General features: G+C 35.9%; 1 protein-coding gene and 2 long non-coding RNA genes across 3 annotated transcripts in view; all 3 read right to left on the bottom strand.

The window, feature by feature from the left end:
* LOC141363084 (sialoadhesin-like) overlaps positions 1–17,049 on the bottom strand; it is a 109,213-nt gene that overhangs the window by 55,930 nt on the left and 36,234 nt on the right. The window lies entirely within an intron of this gene.
* LOC129451037 (uncharacterized) lies at positions 7,271–10,592 on the bottom strand. The gene is made up of 3 exons (XR_012368592.1): positions 10,047–10,592; positions 7,524–7,674; positions 7,271–7,414 (listed from the first exon to the last, which is right to left on the bottom strand). It is a non-coding gene; the product is annotated as an uncharacterized lncRNA (long non-coding RNA).
* Positions 14,633–16,016, bottom strand: LOC129452646 (uncharacterized). The gene is made up of 4 exons (XR_012368597.1): positions 15,669–16,016; positions 15,430–15,573; positions 15,233–15,355; positions 14,633–15,105 (listed from the first exon to the last, which is right to left on the bottom strand). It is a non-coding gene; the product is annotated as an uncharacterized lncRNA (long non-coding RNA).

The following is a 17,049-nucleotide window of genomic DNA, read 5'->3' on the forward strand; positions in this document are numbered from 1 at the left end:
GCCCAATTGTTTAGTTTGAGCACTGTGCTGAACTGCTGGTAGTTGAATCAAAAGATAAAAGCGAAAAAGCAAAAGCGCAAAGCACAGAGCGCAAATAAAAGCGTCCGAACAGTAGCAAAGCAGGAAGTTTTGTCAGTTTGATCAGTGTAAACTGGCCTATAGAAAGAGATAATGTTATAAAATCTGACCATTAGTCTATTGTATTACAGAAGATTCTCTTTACAGATTTCTCATCTCTATTTGTTTGTCATCAGTTTTGTTTTTAGATTAGTTCAATTTATTCATGCTGATGAAAAACCTGAAGAGTCAAAATTCACACTCTTACAATCTGAATTCATATCAGAATATTCACTTTATGTTATGCAGTTTTGAGTTTTACTTGATATTTTTACTTACCAGATCCATACAGCTCCTATAATGAGAAACTGAGGCAGAAACACCAACAGAGAGACAAACACTGAACTGTACATTTCTTCATTGTTTCTGTCAGTTGTTTTATTGGTTTTGTCCATTGATTCTGAAGAAAGACAAACCCCAGAATATTCAGAACATAACTTCACTCTCTTCATTACAAAGACTCATGATGTTAAAATCAATACAATAAATCTATCAGATAGATCACCTAAATGCAGGTATGAGAGGCTGTTCTACATTATGAATATCATCACAACTTAAGAGCAATGACCTTTAACCCGTGACTTACAGACTGACACAGAGAAAAATGTGTGAAATCTTTTAATAAACCAGTTTCTATAAAATGAAAATAATAATCACACAAATGTTTCTTTCATTATGAGATATACTGAAGTGTTTAACAGATAAACTATAACTGCTACAATATTGATGATCAGCTGCACAATGAGACCTAAAGTAGCCCAGTGATGATGTCATAGCTGCAAATAAACCAATCAGCATCAAGGACTAAAACTCTCTCTTATATAATTTCATCAGATGTATGATGAGATGTTGTGTTACCTCTTACAGTACATGAATACTCTTGTAGCTCCTCACTGTTGATTGAGTCCAGGTACAGCTTGTTTAATAATGTCAATCCATCTGTTACCTGTTGTCCATTCTTATACCAGATGTAAGTATGTTTGTTATCCAGAGTGCATTTAGTTGAACAGCTTAATATCACTTTTTCTCCATCTATCACAGGGACTGGACTGCTTCTCACCTGTGTATCTGAAAACAGAAACGACATGAACTATTACTGGATCTGATACATATTTCTGGATTAGCTGCTCTGCTGTATAACAATCTATATCTATAATGAACAAAGTCTATTGATTTTTCTTTGTATTCTGTCAAGTGTCCACACAGGCAGGTAAAGACCCTAAAATAGTGTTGACATTGTTCTGGTCTGGCATAATTCTGCTACGCTGTAAAAAAAAATTCAGCATTTTTGTCAAATCAACCTACATTTTTGTAACTTTAACTTAACAAATTAAGTTAAACAATTTCAACTTCGAATAGTTCATGCAAAAACTTAAAATTACCCCATGATTTACTTGCACTCATGCAACGCAAATGGAGACTAGTCATGAGACATGTGATTCAAATGCGACATATCGTTCACTAAATAAGCTCAAAATATGATTTTTTTCCCTCACTAACATATAATTTATCTTAAGCAAACATATAATGACCATGTAGCACTTTATTTGTAAACATTTTTTGTTAATGTTAGTTAATGCCAATACAATTGTTCATGTTAGTTAGTTACTTTTTGGAGCTTCAAACCTAGCACCATTAATGCCGTTATAAAGCTTGGAAGAGCCAGAAAATTATTTAATGTTACTGTGACTGCATGTGTTCAACTGAAGAACAATTGCTCTGACATGAGGATGAGTAAATTATGGTGTAATTTTACTGGTGTAACTGTAACCAAAACAAAAACAGAATACACGCTGTTGAAAACTTGAAAAACAAATCTCTATACGGCTTATTTGCTACTTGTACCATTCATCAGTTGTATAAATAAATTAATATAAATCTGATCAGTGACAGCAGCTTTACAGAGAGTTTATAATGAGAAGTTACCCGTCACAGTAAGATAGACTCCAGGAGAACCGGTAAATTCACCGCCGAACATGTCAGTGATCCTGATTAGAACTTGTCCAGAATCACCCATCTTGACATCTTTAATTCTTAATGTGTTTCCCACAAACTCCACTCGACCAGCAAACTGTTGAACCTCACGTAGATCTTGTAAATCCAGAAAATTAAATTTCAATGAGCGATATACTTGCACTCGGTGCCTCCAAAGATAAGTTTCTTAAGAACTAATGTAATCCCAGTATGTTTTCTCTACTGTATATCCAGTGGGATGTGAGTATGAAGACTGAATATTTACTGTTGATCCCACTAAAGCACAAACACTTCTAGAGGTGTAAGTGACACCCCAACAGCTACTGTTAGAAAGACCTGAAAGAGTCACAAAATACTGCTGTAACATTCACAATTACTTAAAACATCTGCACAAATAATATACTTGCATACAATTTAACAAGAGAACAACAATACTTCATTAATGCTGTTGCCTAAAGTAAAATAAATATAATATTACATTTTATAACTATCACACTTACACACAGAGGGACTGATGGAGTTTGGACTGATTTCAAAGTAGTTTGGATAAACAGAGCAGGAATATCTGTCAGTGTTTCCACTGGATGACACAAATATGCTTTGGTCAAATGTTAAATATTGTCCATTCTTGAACCAGCTGTTCCTATATTTATATGTTAAAGGGCAGGAGGAATCACAGCTCAGTTTTACTCGCTGTCCTGTAGATTCAGGATTTATCTTCACCTGTAAAACTAAATAATGAAAATCTTACATTAGATGAGAAATGAAAAGAGTTTAACTGGACTGATGAGAATGTAAATGTACCTGAAACTGTTAGATTGACTGTGACTGAGCTGAGATGTTTAACTCCATCCTTCATAATGATCATGAGCTGATATTCTCCACTGTCTCTCTCTCTATCACATCTGATATTGTGAGTCGTGAGTAGCAGTTACTGATCTGCTTATTCACTCGTCCTGAGTAATCTGAATCTAAAGTCAAACATTCAGGTTTATCTTTGTTTCTCCAGTTTGTTCTTTGTTTCTGACTAAACCAGAATCCAGTTATGATGTTGATGTTGGAGAAAAAGCACCTCACTGTCACGTCTTCCCCTCTCACAGCACAAATATTCTGTTTATCACAGGTTACAGTAAACTTATCCAAAGTTAGATACCCTGAAGAAGAAACATTATTGGCATTTGTAACATGTAGCCTACAATACAGTAAAGATGACATCACTGTAGACAGAAGAGAGATTCCCTCTTTAGAGAGTGCAATAAGAATATGAGCCTAGATTCCAAAATTTGGTGATTACAAACACATTCTTTATGTCAAATGTGTCGGGTACAGAATTAAACTAATGCTGCTGTCGGGTCAGGTGTTTTATTAATTACTTGTGCATGAGTCTGGAACTGAAATGTGCTGCTCTTCTCAGCTCACTGTGCCAATGCAAAAGCAACATCGATTGTGTACAGAGATAAGTTAAACAGTAAGTGACTGGTTGCCAAAGCTGATGTGTGTAAATAGCTATACACACATAAATAACAGAGGCCCAGCCACTTTGTTTTGGTTCCTCTTTTGAAATGCAATCTACTCTTAAACAAAACACATTTTGTGCGTGCAAAGTTCATCCACACGTCATCTCGTATGATCTGAATGTTGCTCATCTCAATGCAGTGTGTAAATGCTGAAAGAGATGCGCATTTCACTGGGACAGCAAGACCTGGCACTGCTGGGGCGGTACAAGTGACACAGTAGCCTAGAGATGTGAAGCTAAGATTCATTCAATCAGTTGCTAGGTTTGTCTAAATGGATCTAAAAATCACTAAATGTAGCAATAAAGTGGTTATGTTGGCAACTCTGCTTCAGACAATCTCCATTCTGTGAACAAGTAAACCCCACCCACTAATTAACATAACATTTGCATACGAGTTGAAAATGAAACGAGAATGAAAATGAAAACGATCAATTCAAATTAAAATGTAAAATTCAGATTTAATTATATGTTCTCTTTTATTTCAAGGTTTTAATTTTCAACTTGTATGCAAATTCTATGTTAATCAGTGGGTGGGGTTCACTTCTTCACCTCAGACTGTCTGAGGCAGTGTTAAGCCGGGTACACACCAAAAGATAATCGGGCTGATTTTGGGCCGATTTCCCCCCTTCCGACAATCCTAGCTATGTCCCGAGTATCGCGAAGGTTTCACAGATTATCTTATCAGATTGTCCCTTCATGTGAGGTGTGTTAAGAGTGTCCAAACCTGCTCGGAAGAACGTCGGAGCCTCGCCGATCGCGAATCAGAAATCCTGATGTGTGTGGGGAATCCCGAGGACAAACGCGAGCACGCTATTGAGATTATCACGTGAAACGAAACCATATCCAATCAGAAAGTGAGATGAGGGAAGACAGAAGCAGTCATAGTGCAGCACAAAGGCCGCTTCTCAATCCGTAGGTCGCATTTCCAGGCTGTATATACGTCATCAAGACTGTCTTATTGTAGAATATATAAAATTGGCTGTTATTCGTTGTTCATTCTATATTGTTTTAATAAACTTATGACTTGTGAATGTAATGCTCAGTTAACTTGAATAAACCAGGTTTCATGACGTATGCAGTCTGCATATGCGACCTCAGCAGGCTACAGCCTTCAGATTGAGAAACGGCCAAAGTGAAGTTGATGTGGACAGTAGAGATGGAGGATCAGCTTGTTGATTTGTGGCAACAGCACGAATGTTTATACAACATGTCTTGTAAAAATTATTCCAAGCACTATCATTGAAATGTCTTCCTGCATATCGTCCGCCATGCTTGTTTTGAAGTCTTGCGAGATTTTGTGGGATTTCCTGTGTTCACAGTCGAGACTCTGATTAAAAATCTGTTTGTGTGTGGTGTGCTGTCTTTAACACATAATGGCACACCACACACTATAGGAGCAAAACGGATAAATCTAGGATTTTTTATCCTCAAGTTTGTGGTCCATCACATTTTTAAAATCTTATAAGATGTAAAAAATCTTCTGGTGTGTACCCAGCATTAGCAACTTTTAGATTCTTTTAGAGACTAACATCAAATCAACCAACTGTTTGGATGAACCTTACTTTACATCTGTATGAAATATGTGTCTCTCTCGTGATACTCACACTAAGCTAAGCAGCATTTAGTTCACACTATAAAGAGCTGACGCGTGCATGAGCTTTGCATGTACAAAATGTACAAAACAGCATTTTGTTTAAGAATTGTTAATATTTTGAAGAAGGAACAAACAATACACAGATAAGTCACTGCCCAGATAGCAAAATCTGGCTGGCCCACCACTGGGCCACATATTTGCTTGAGTTCTGGCCCAGTTCTGGCTGGGTCCCCGGCCCAAAACTGGCCCACACACTAAAAATTGGATCAAACTATTAAATCTGGGCCAGTTGTGGCCCACACCCAGTAAAATAGATCTTACATACTGACTTGGCCCAGATTTGGTCAGCACACTGTAAAGTGACCTAAATTGTTTATTTGGCCCAGGTCTGGCTAGCACACTGTAAAGTGACTTAAATTGCTTATTTGGCCCAGGTCTGGCCCAGACCCTTTGTTTTATGTGGCTGACAACATCTGCATGGTCCCTGGGCCAGATGTGGCCCAGAAACTGGTAAATATTGTATATTTTTTATTTTTCAAGAAAAATACACCCATTTAAGAAGATTAAGAGCCTTTTATTAAAAAAATACACACATCACATTAATGTGAATTAACAGTTAACAAATACATAAATATGAACATGTTTTAACATGTACCAACAATTAACCGTAATTTTGAACATATTAATTCTTAACAAATTCAGTACACTTTACAAAAACCCAACAAATACAAACAGACATATATCTCTTACACAACACATTTTACAAGCACATAACCCACTTTATAAACATTTTTAAAGGGATAGTTCACCCCTAAAATTATAATTTTCTCATAAATCACTTACCCCTGTGTCGTTCTAAACCACCAAGTGCTCTGATTGTCTTCAGAATACATTTTTAGAATTTTTTTATGAAAACCGGGAGGCTTTTGTCTGTCCCATTGACTTAAGTTAGTCTCACAATCCGTTTCCCAGAAAAGAATGAAAGACATTGCCAAAAAGGTCCATTTTCCATTAGTAGTTTAATAATAATATTATGAAGTGACAAGAACACTTTGTGCACAAAGAAAATAAAACGAACGATTTCAACAATTTGTTCTCCTCCTTAGTTGTGAAAGTGTATTCAAGACCAGACTACAGCGATGCTGCTGACATCACCTGCAGCTCACGTCACTTGCTGATGTGGTTACCAATGTTTTTTTTTTGTTTTTCTACGCTTTTTTTAAAGCATAATGCAAACATTGTAACAATACTTAAACAGCCCAAATAAATGTACAAATTACTTGGCAGCCTATTCTGTCTGTACGCTGGGAACTACGTCAGCAGGTGACGTCAGCAGCAGGTGACGTCAGCAGGATGCGCCGTAGTCTGGTCGTTAACAGGCTTTGAACGACCAAGGAGAAGAACAAACTGTTGAAATTTTTTTTCATTGAAATACTGATGGAACACTGAACTTTTTGGCAATGTCTTTCATTCTTTTGTGTTAAATGGATTGTAAAACTTACTGAAATCAATGAGACGGACAGAAGCCTCCCAGTTTTCATCAAAAATATCTAAAAACGTGTTCTAAAGACAATCTAAGCACTTGTTGGTTTAGAACGACAGAGGGGAAGTGATTTATGATAAAATTGCAATTTTGGGGTGAATTATCCCCTTAAGCAATTACAGCGAGACAACATGTAAAACAAATTAATTAACATTTAAAAAAAAAAATTCTCTCTCACACACACACCACACACACACATTGGCATATGTGGTTTACCGGGACAATTCCATAGACACAATGCATTTTATACTGTACAAACTGTATATTCTATTGCCTTAACTTACTCCAGTCCCTAAGCCCAACCATAACAAAAATCTGTTGGAAGTCTTTAATCTGAAAAAGTACCACTTAGTATTGTGTCCCTGTAAAGCATGTTTATAGCATATTAAACATGTCATTATACACTATTCCCCATAAACCACATATACCAACCCACACGCACACACACCTCTCACACACAAGCCAAGTAATTAAAACAAGTTAAACACATTTAACCAAAACACCACCACTCTTTTTAGAGCACAAAACATTCTCCTTTGCAGACTCAAACACAGGCGCTAACACTAACTGCTTTTCTTTTGCTAAAGTTGTCTCTTGCACCCACCCTCTCGATCGAGCCACCTCTTCATTGTCCCCTCCACAACTGTAAGGGACCTTCTCCGAACTGCATCTTTAAAATAAGTAATCCATATTGTCATTGTGAAATCTTTAACATTTAATGAGCATATTAAAAAGAAATGTCTAATTTTTATTAACAAATAATTAACAGATATATTTACCAATCACTACCTCTCTGAGTTAGAGGGTGGCAAATAAAGTCTTATCCATCCAGTTGAGGTTTTAAGCCAGGGAGTTGTCGGTCGCCCTCTTCAATATATGCCATGTGCAGTCTCGTACATCTGTCCCGCCAATAAGCCCCAACCAGTTAACCTGAAACAGATTTATAGTCTTAATAGTTGGTCATAGTTTCATACAGGACACAGGTCATACAGTAGTTGATTGCTTATATCAAAGAGGTGATGCATGCTATTTTTTGTGTGCTAATTTAAGAAAAGTTGTGTGCAATCCATAGAAGTAAACTGTTGTGTGTTTGTTGTAGTCCAAGAAAAGAGATTTAAGTTGAAGAAGATAACTGGCGTCATTGTTTACTTACACTGTAAAAAATTTCTGTAGAAATTACAGTATTACTGGGTGTTACTGCCAACTAGCTGCCAGTAACTTACTGTAGATTTTACATTTATGTTATTTACTGGCAACAGTTTGTTCAAAGTTAAATTAAAGGATAATTCCGGTATTTAACACTTTGAGTCTCATTTCTGGTTTGTTTTGGATGAACTACAGTGATGGACACTGAAATTTTGACAATAGGTCGTGTCTTGAGTTTTTGACTCATTTAGAAGCGTCTCTTGACTGCTTCAGAATGGAAGTCAATGGCCATGCACAAACATGTCATTAAAACAACACTTAACGTTCATTTTCAAAACTGTGCTACTCACCGAGTGGTTCGTGGTGTTCGTTGATAATTAAAAACAAGTTGTGTAGCGAAATACAGTTTCTGTCGTGTTTTATTTGGCATTTTGTAAAATTCCATTGACTTCTCTAGGAAGACGCAATGCTCGCTGATATATCACACCGCCGCCGGGAAACAGAAAAGGGGCTGTTTACTCTCAGAAGAAATTTTTCCCATATTTGTAGGGCTGACATTCGATTCGTGGGTTGACATTCGATTTTCAGTTTTGAGATTCGAATATATATATATTTTTTACAGCGTCAATGCAGAGCTTTTGCCAAGCAGGAAGTGCGCTTCACGCTCCCGCTCTATAGGTGGCGCAGAGAGACCAACATCCAGAGCCAACAGCACTAGTGGAAGAGATCACCTCAAACGGAAAGCACGCTTCCTGCTTTGGCATTCACGCTAATAGTGTTGTAAATAACGTTCAGTTTCTTGCAAAAACTGATTGATTTGCTTCACAAGACGTCAATATGTCACACGGAGTTATGGGGGATTACTGTTGTATTGGATATATATGCTTTAGCTCTTAAAGTGTGCGGATCTGTTGACTTGCATGACGGAGCACTGGGGTTTCTGCAAAATATTTTCTTTATTGTTTTGCTGATGAAAAACATATTCGATGGTGTAAGTGTTATAAATAAACTTGATTTTGAAAGTATACTACCGTTTTATTACAGTTTGTGGACTACGTTCATTCATGCTTCAGACTCAAATATAGAGCGGAAGTATATACGCGGTTGTGAGGTATCTGAAAAAATAGTTCCACTATAGCAAACAACACGGATTGAAATCATACATTGCGCCAATATATTTGTTTTTAATCATCAACGAACACCACGAACCACTCGGTGAGTAGTACAGTTTTGAAAATGAACGTTAAGTGTTGTTTTAATGACATGTTTGTGCATGGCCATTGACTTCCATTCTGAAGCAGTCAAGAGACGCTTCTAAATCAGTCGAAAAGTCAAGACACGACCCATTGTCAAAATTTCTGTGTCCATCACTGTAGTTCATCCAAAACAAACCAGAAATGAGACTCAAAGTGTTAAATACCGGAATTATCCTTTAACATGAAACATTTTCAGTCTTTAACTTCTACAGTAAGTTACTGGCAACCAGCTGCATAATTACAGCAAATTTTTTACAGTGTAGGGTTTTGTACATTTGCACATCGTTCACATGTCTTTAACACTTACACATCAAAGGGTGTGTAAATTCGTGAATCTGAAAAATGTGCCCTTCTGAAAAAAACAGCATACCAGCAAGACCAGCATATGTTGTGTTTTGGTGCTGGTTTGCTAGTGAACACCAGCTAAACAGCCTCAAACCAGGACCATCACCAAACCAGCATTAGCACCAGCATCCCATGCTGGTCATACCAGCAAGCCACAGCATATGTTGTGTTTTGGTGCTGTTATGCTGGTGACCACCAGCAAAGACCATCATAATTCCCATGCTGGTTTGATGCTGGATTTTTCAGCAGGGTGCTCTTTAACTTCTTAACTACTTTAGCTCAAATAAGGTTGTGTGTACTGCTCCTTTTTATGAAGATACGAACGTGTGTCTGAATTCTCTGCTTGATTATTAAAAACCTGTTAACCTGCACGAGGACGACGACTAGTTATTTACATCTTTCTAAATGGATTCAGCTTACTAACAACAATATTTAAGCTAACGTGATAGCTGGCTAAACATGCAGGAAAATTCACGGTTTTGAATATGTAGCAAACAATTCCTTTTCATTGTTATCATGCATTTTTAACATATAAAAACTAAATCAGTGACTTACCAGTTATTGATGATGGTGTCTGTGTCGAACGGGAGCTCAGCTTTGTGCTCTGCTTGATTCAAATCATAACAGCAGTGGTGATGTTGCCGTTCAACAGCTAGAGGGCTGATTGCCGCATCACGGAATCGGGCCGTGTACTGTATACTGTCCGTCTGAAGCATAAACATTTTTAAATTGCCGCCAAACAGCGTTACAACCGGCATGTGTCAGTTCCACTGGCATCGGGCCACATACTGAATTTCTGACATCATACACATCTTGGCAGTATCATATCAAACCATAATCGGTCCAGGCACAATGCAACGTAGTCGGTCCGACTACACAATGCCAGATTTGGCCCGATTACACTGAGACGCTACTTTAGTAGACCCGGACTTCAGCTGAGTATGCTTACACTCGGGCCAACAGCTATAAATAGTGTTTACTACTGGTATACTATTTCCTCATCTGGGCCAGTTCTGGCGCATACACTAAAAATCTGTCCGGCTTTCAGCCGACACTGGCGGAAAAAAGCCAGAATCGGCCCAGAACTGACTGCTATCTGGGTGGTCCTTGGTAAAACTGTTTTGTATTCCTTCACACATCAGCTCCGTTCTTCTCTCTCTCTTTCAGACCTTACAGAGCTGAAGCGTGAGTTACTTACATAATAACAGCGTATCCAATTACCAGTCACTTATCTGTGTATTGTTGGTTACGCTTTTGTTTTGAAATCTTAAAACACCGTTTTGTACGTGCAAAGCTCATTGTCCGCTTGGACAGATGTAACAAGTGGGATAATACTAATGCGTCATTGCGGTGCAGATGTGGGTCAAAAATCAATAGGCACGGGACGGACTACCCATGCAATGCCAATGGAATAAGAAAGATTTTCTTGAAATAAGTTTACTTTTTTCATAAACAATTTTCTTATTTCTAAATTTTTCTTATTCCATTGGCAGATTTTTTTGTTGTTGCTTGTTTTAAGCACAAATTGGCTTAAATTTTATATTTTTTTCTTATTTTCTTAGGTCATTTTGCTCATCAAGAAAATACATCTTAATTTAAGAATTTTCAGATATTTTTACTGAAAACAAGACAAAAATACTAAGTAAGAAAGTGATTTTTTGCAGTGCATGCAATTATTTTCCTATTTCATGATTATTTCCTTATTATACACTTCATAAATGGCATAGTGCACTATATAGGGGATAAAAAATTATTCTGTTTCAAAATATTCTGTCCACTGAAGCAAATGAAGAGTGACAACGTGTTATAAGAGCTGCAGAACCACACACACCACACACACAATCACGAAAAATCCTTATTAAATGACCCCAAGTAAACTGTTGTTAACTAAGTAGTGTTCATACCTTGAATGTGTAAGAGCAGGATCAATGATGAGAGTCTGGAGTTCATGATTTGAGACACTTTGTAAAAACTCACAATGTAAGACCCAAAACTCTTTTATTATTCCAGAGAGAAAAGAAAGAGAAAATCCATTTCGTTTTTATGGTTATTATAAAGTAGTTCAGATCTGCCTCATTACAGTAAAATCATAATTACAGTAACACACAACTGAAATGACAACAATCATAATGAGAAGATTAAACATTTTACAGTACTATAATATAATATATACATACTGTGCTGTTGTCTGACTTTAAGTTGCAGCAGTGGTTTCTAAAGATCTCAGTTTAAGAAGCTGATAGTAGACAAGCTGTTGATTTTAGTTTCTTCCTCAAATTAGGTGATATAAATACCTGCACAGAACTTGTTAAAGCGATTTCTTTTCTTGTAACTAGGCTAAGTGAGATGATGGGACTAAGGGATAGTTCACCCAAAACATAAATTCTTGTTGTTTTAAACCTCTATGAGTTTCTTTATTCTGTTAAACACAAAAGACAATATTTTGATAAATAAATGATGGTACGCAAACAGTTGGCATTACCAATTGGCTTCCATAGTATTTATTTATGTAACTATGAATCTCAATGTTTACCATCAACTGTGTGCTTAACAGAGGTGAACAAACTCCATACTTGAGTAAAAGTACAGACAGCTCAAATATTACTGCATTCACTGTCATACAGGGCTCATGTTTCACCTCTCAGATTACTGTATGTTATAATGGTTTTATATATGTTTGAGTTTTAATGGTGCTTCTGTATAGCTCAGTGGTAAAGAATTGTGTAGTAGCTCAAAAGGTCATGGATTTGAACCCAGGAAACACACGTTGAAAATATATTCCTTGTTATGCATTGAAAGTTGCTTTGGATAAAAATGAATGTAATGGTTTTACATGTTATCTAACCATTGTATTCCTCTTATTTGTTTTGTGTGTATGTCTTTAAATTATATTGGGTCTGCCTGTCAGGTGAGCAATCGCGTGACAGAAAGCAAGAATTAAAACACCATCAATGCATTCGAAATCTGTGGTAGCTAGCTGACCTCATGAGGCAATGACTGCGGCGGCGTGAAGGCAGCTCCAGGAAACGCATTTAGACAGATTTCATAGGCAGCATAATGTAATTCTGTTTTAAATGAAACAGAGCGCCTTTGTGATAACTAATCCCATATTCAAAAACTACAATACTAATTTCTTGATAGAAATGCAATTAAAATGTATAAAAAGTAAAAAATTACTTCAAACTAAATTTGTGCTCCAGATGCTTTCTTGGCAGCCATTTAATTTTTTGAACATCACATTTCCCATCCACATCCAGGACAAGACGAGGAAAGTATCTCAGGAGACAGCAGGTAAATAAACACTGGATTCGGCTGTGCCTTGATGCCTTCAAATGCGTCCTCCGAAAGCATAATTTTAGAGATTACATAGTGATGGTCGTTTTCGAAGCACTGCTTCATGAAGCTTCGAAACATTTACGAATCTTTTGTTTCGATTCAGTGGTTCGGAGCTTGTTTCAAACTGGCCAAAGTCACGTGATTTTAGCAAACGAGGCTTCATTACATCATAACTGTTTCGAAAATCCGCTGCACAAGTATAAATAGGCTGCCTGTTGAGGTTTAACAAGACACATGTGAATGTAATCTGAACTAATCACGAGTCTGAGCAAAGCATTATGGGGGATGTAGTTCACTATATGATAGATATGTTTAAGAAGGAGTGCCCTCTGGTGGAGGATGAAGGCACCTCACCTGACAAAGCTTATTCTCTTGAGAAAGTTTAAAACATGATACAGATTTACAGAAGAATAAATGTATGTATCTAAAACAAACGGAAGAGTTGAAATAATGTTAAACTGTCTGATTGTTTGATTTGTAGAAATGTTGTAAAAATGCCATGAATCATAATTTGAATGCAAAGTGCACTCATGATTTTATGTTTCTCTTGTTTTTCTGTCTTCAGTATATTGCTGTAGGTTTATCCACACTGTGAAGAATCTGAATACAGTCATGTCAGCTGAAGTTTTGTCTTTCATGTAATTAATCAAATAAAAATACATAATTGTATAAAGTCTTTATTGACTTCCTGTTGCAACCACTAGAGGTCACAATGTCTTTTGTTTCTGAATGTTGATTGACAACAAGAGCTTGATGGTTAGACTCACGAATCAATGTCCAGACTTTATGGGTGTTTATGCTAATCTAAATAAAATTCATGTGTGGATATTTAAGAAATAATTGTCGACGGGCCATTAAATAATTTGAAAATAATGCACACGCAAGGTGGTTTTATGCGACATGGCATGAGCTGTTGTTCGGTCAAAAGCTGTGTAAAAGATTTTTCAATGATTACAAAATGAATTAAGTAATACAAGTAAAACAAGCAATCTATAACATCTTATACACAAAACATATGTATATAACAGCTCCTCTGAATTTATTTGACAAGTAATAATAGTGCAACAGCACTGGGGTGGTGAAAAGAAAGATTTTGCTCAGAAAATTTTTTTTCTTTATCTAAATTCAGAGTGGATTTAATGCTCTGAATAAACAACTTAACTCGGTGCAAGGTTAAACCACGGGTCTAGTTAAAGGTGACACTAGGTGAAGAAACCAAACCAGTGGAAAAACATCTCTGGTTTTGGTTTAACCACACTGTGTAGCCTAACTTTTTGTTAACAACAAAATACATGAAATATATACAGACATACATTTGGTTTTTCAGCACTTTTATGACATCTTAAAGGTACTTATGGTGGACTTTTAATATGAAAATTCTCTCATAATTTACTCACCCTAGGTTGTCCCAGATCTATATTACTTCTTTACTTCAGTATTAAAATGCCATTATTTTATCTTTTCAATGGGGCTCACTATTGTGAAATATTAAATTTACTTTTAAAGAAAAAAAACTGGTTTATAATTCTGATGTATTTATTTACTTGCAGTTTGTTTACATTTGTGTGTAGTGAAGATAAGTGAAATGCTTCTCTTTAAAGCATGGTGCATTTATAATGATAGGTTATGAATTATAACAGATAAATAAGAAACATTTGCATCATAAATGCATTATTAAATTCAGTAGAATACAGTATAACTAAGTAGCCTTAGATATATTAGGACATTTAAGTCATTTTTCTGGGAATCCACCCCTAAATGTTTAAATCTAGACAATAAAGTGCACAGATCCAGTACATTACATTACAGTACATTATTAAAATATTAAAATCTTCATTTTCCATCATCTGAGTGGATGTTAAGGCTAAATTGGAAACTAAAACTATCAGCTACATTATGGCTTTTCTGTGCCAAAATCATAAGAATCAAATAAAAACAATTGTTAACCAAGAAGACTTTCATATATGAAACTATAATCTATACTACAGTACATGTAAAGTCCTTCAGTCTGATCACTTATAGACATTTTGCACAGACGCTTTACAGTCCATGCAAGTGCATTTACATTTTTCAGTGTCTGTTAATGATATCAAATCTACAACCTTTTTTGCTCACTTAACACTCTTAAGAGACATAGTAAATCAGTGGTGTGATATAATAAAGTATCAATAACAGCTAGTGTAAACTGTGAGATGGCAGCATTAGATCAACACAGACGTTATACTGGATTTGTTTTGCAGAGACTTTTATGCAGCTTTAAAAAGTTCACTTCTGTATACTGAAAGAGATAACGGATACTAGTATAAGCAATGTGAATGTAATCCAAACAATACTAAAAGTACTAAAAAAAAAATTACAACTTAAGCTTAGTAATATGATATATTTAGTGATTTAAAATGATTAACCTGTAACTGGTTTGTGACTTGCTGATAAACATCTGTAGGTCACCTGTTGTAGTTCAGTGTCATGAAGTTGTTGTGAACAATCTTTAAATCTTTTACTTCCAACAATGAAAACCTTTAATAGTCCTTTTAGAAAAAAAACAAAAACAAATCAGATTTAACCTTACATTTATATTTAGAGCCTGAACTTATTTACTCACCTATGACCACAATGAACAAAACACCATTAAGCAGACCAAGTATGATGGTAAGAATCTGACATGATGTCTGAGTCTGTTGAATGTTTTTCACTTCTGTATGATTCGGCTGTATGTAAGTTACTCGGTTTGGGCTTTCTGTTGGCTCTGCAAAGAAACAGTACAATCTGTGTACAATCTATTTTATTACAACATATTAAAGACAAGACTGAATTTAAATTGATTTCAGCATGAGCACTTACCATTTACATGTAGTCTGGTGCCACTGCTGAATTTTGGATGTGTATCTGTCTTCATACAGTAATAAACTCCTAATTCATCACTAGTGATGTTATTTATAAACAGATGATTTTTAGATTGAAGTGAATATTTGTTTCTTAATGTTTTGTTGAAGAATAAAGCTGTTGATGATAAAGTGCGTAATATCATCACAGGAGGATCTGGTGTTTTCAGTAATAACCAATAAATCTCTTCTTCATCCAGATCACAGTTTATAGTCACATTTTGTCCCAAATCTGTGAGTTGATCCAAAGTCTCTACAGCTTGACACAATATGAACAGATCTGTGAGATGAGGAAAAACAAAGTCATTAAAATTAAGATATATAAATAAATGAAACACAAATCAAATGAAAAGATATTCATCTAATGTAAAAAAAACTCACAGATTTGAAGCTGTGTGATTCTCATGATGTTGTCTTAATGAAACACAAATAAACTTTACTGCTGTCTGTTTATGAGCGAAGGAAAAATCTAACCCACATCAAGTAAAGGAAGTGAGCTTGCTTTGACCACATTGTACAAACAGTTTAATACTCTCAATTACCTTATATGACCATCAACACTTTAAATAATTTAAGAAAAATTGTATTGATGCCTTTTACTATATATTTAATTCACTGTAAAAAAAGATTTGTTGGTTCATCTTAAAAAAAATAGTTTTGAGTTACTTCAGCATTTCAACACTACCGACTTCATAGTTTTCATTTATTGGGTTTTTGCTGAAACTCAAGATCTTTGGTTAACATAACCCCAATGTATTTTCATGTTTTATTGTATGACATTAAACACAGTAACACCTGACATGAACGCCCTGCTTTCTTTTTGTCAGCTGTTTCGTGCTAGACTCGCAGGTCACTCGATGTTTATGGAGCAGCGCGTCTGCAGTGCTTGGTGGGACTTATGAATGAAAGTGGGCCAAGATCAAAAAACTTTTATCATTGCACATGCCAGACTTAAATGTGCAGCGGTCTTTGTATTTGACAATTGTATATGGGATTACTGTGAAGAACCTTTAAAGCTCCTTTTTTTTTTTAAGAGTGAGTGTCCTGCACTTTTGGCTTATACAAAAATAAGCCGTACCTTTTGCACCCTATAACAACATTTATAAAAACAATTTCCGGAATAGACTTTTAAAACTTCCATGACCCGTGGAAATCCTGAAAATAAATGTAAATTACCTGTAGCATTAGGTATTTGTAGATTTTTTCTATTATACCATATCTGTACCAAACTGTGATCCCCTAACCGAGGTAGACAGAGAAGAGAAGAATGCCTGGGACTAACCATCATGTAGTATAGGTGAAATAGTTATGGTGACTCGATGCCCTCATAACAGCAGACT

This window comes from Misgurnus anguillicaudatus, unplaced genomic scaffold, assembly GCF_027580225.2.
Source record: "Misgurnus anguillicaudatus unplaced genomic scaffold, ASM2758022v2 HiC_scaffold_32, whole genome shotgun sequence".
NCBI lineage: Eukaryota > Metazoa > Chordata > Actinopteri > Cypriniformes > Cobitidae > Misgurnus > Misgurnus anguillicaudatus.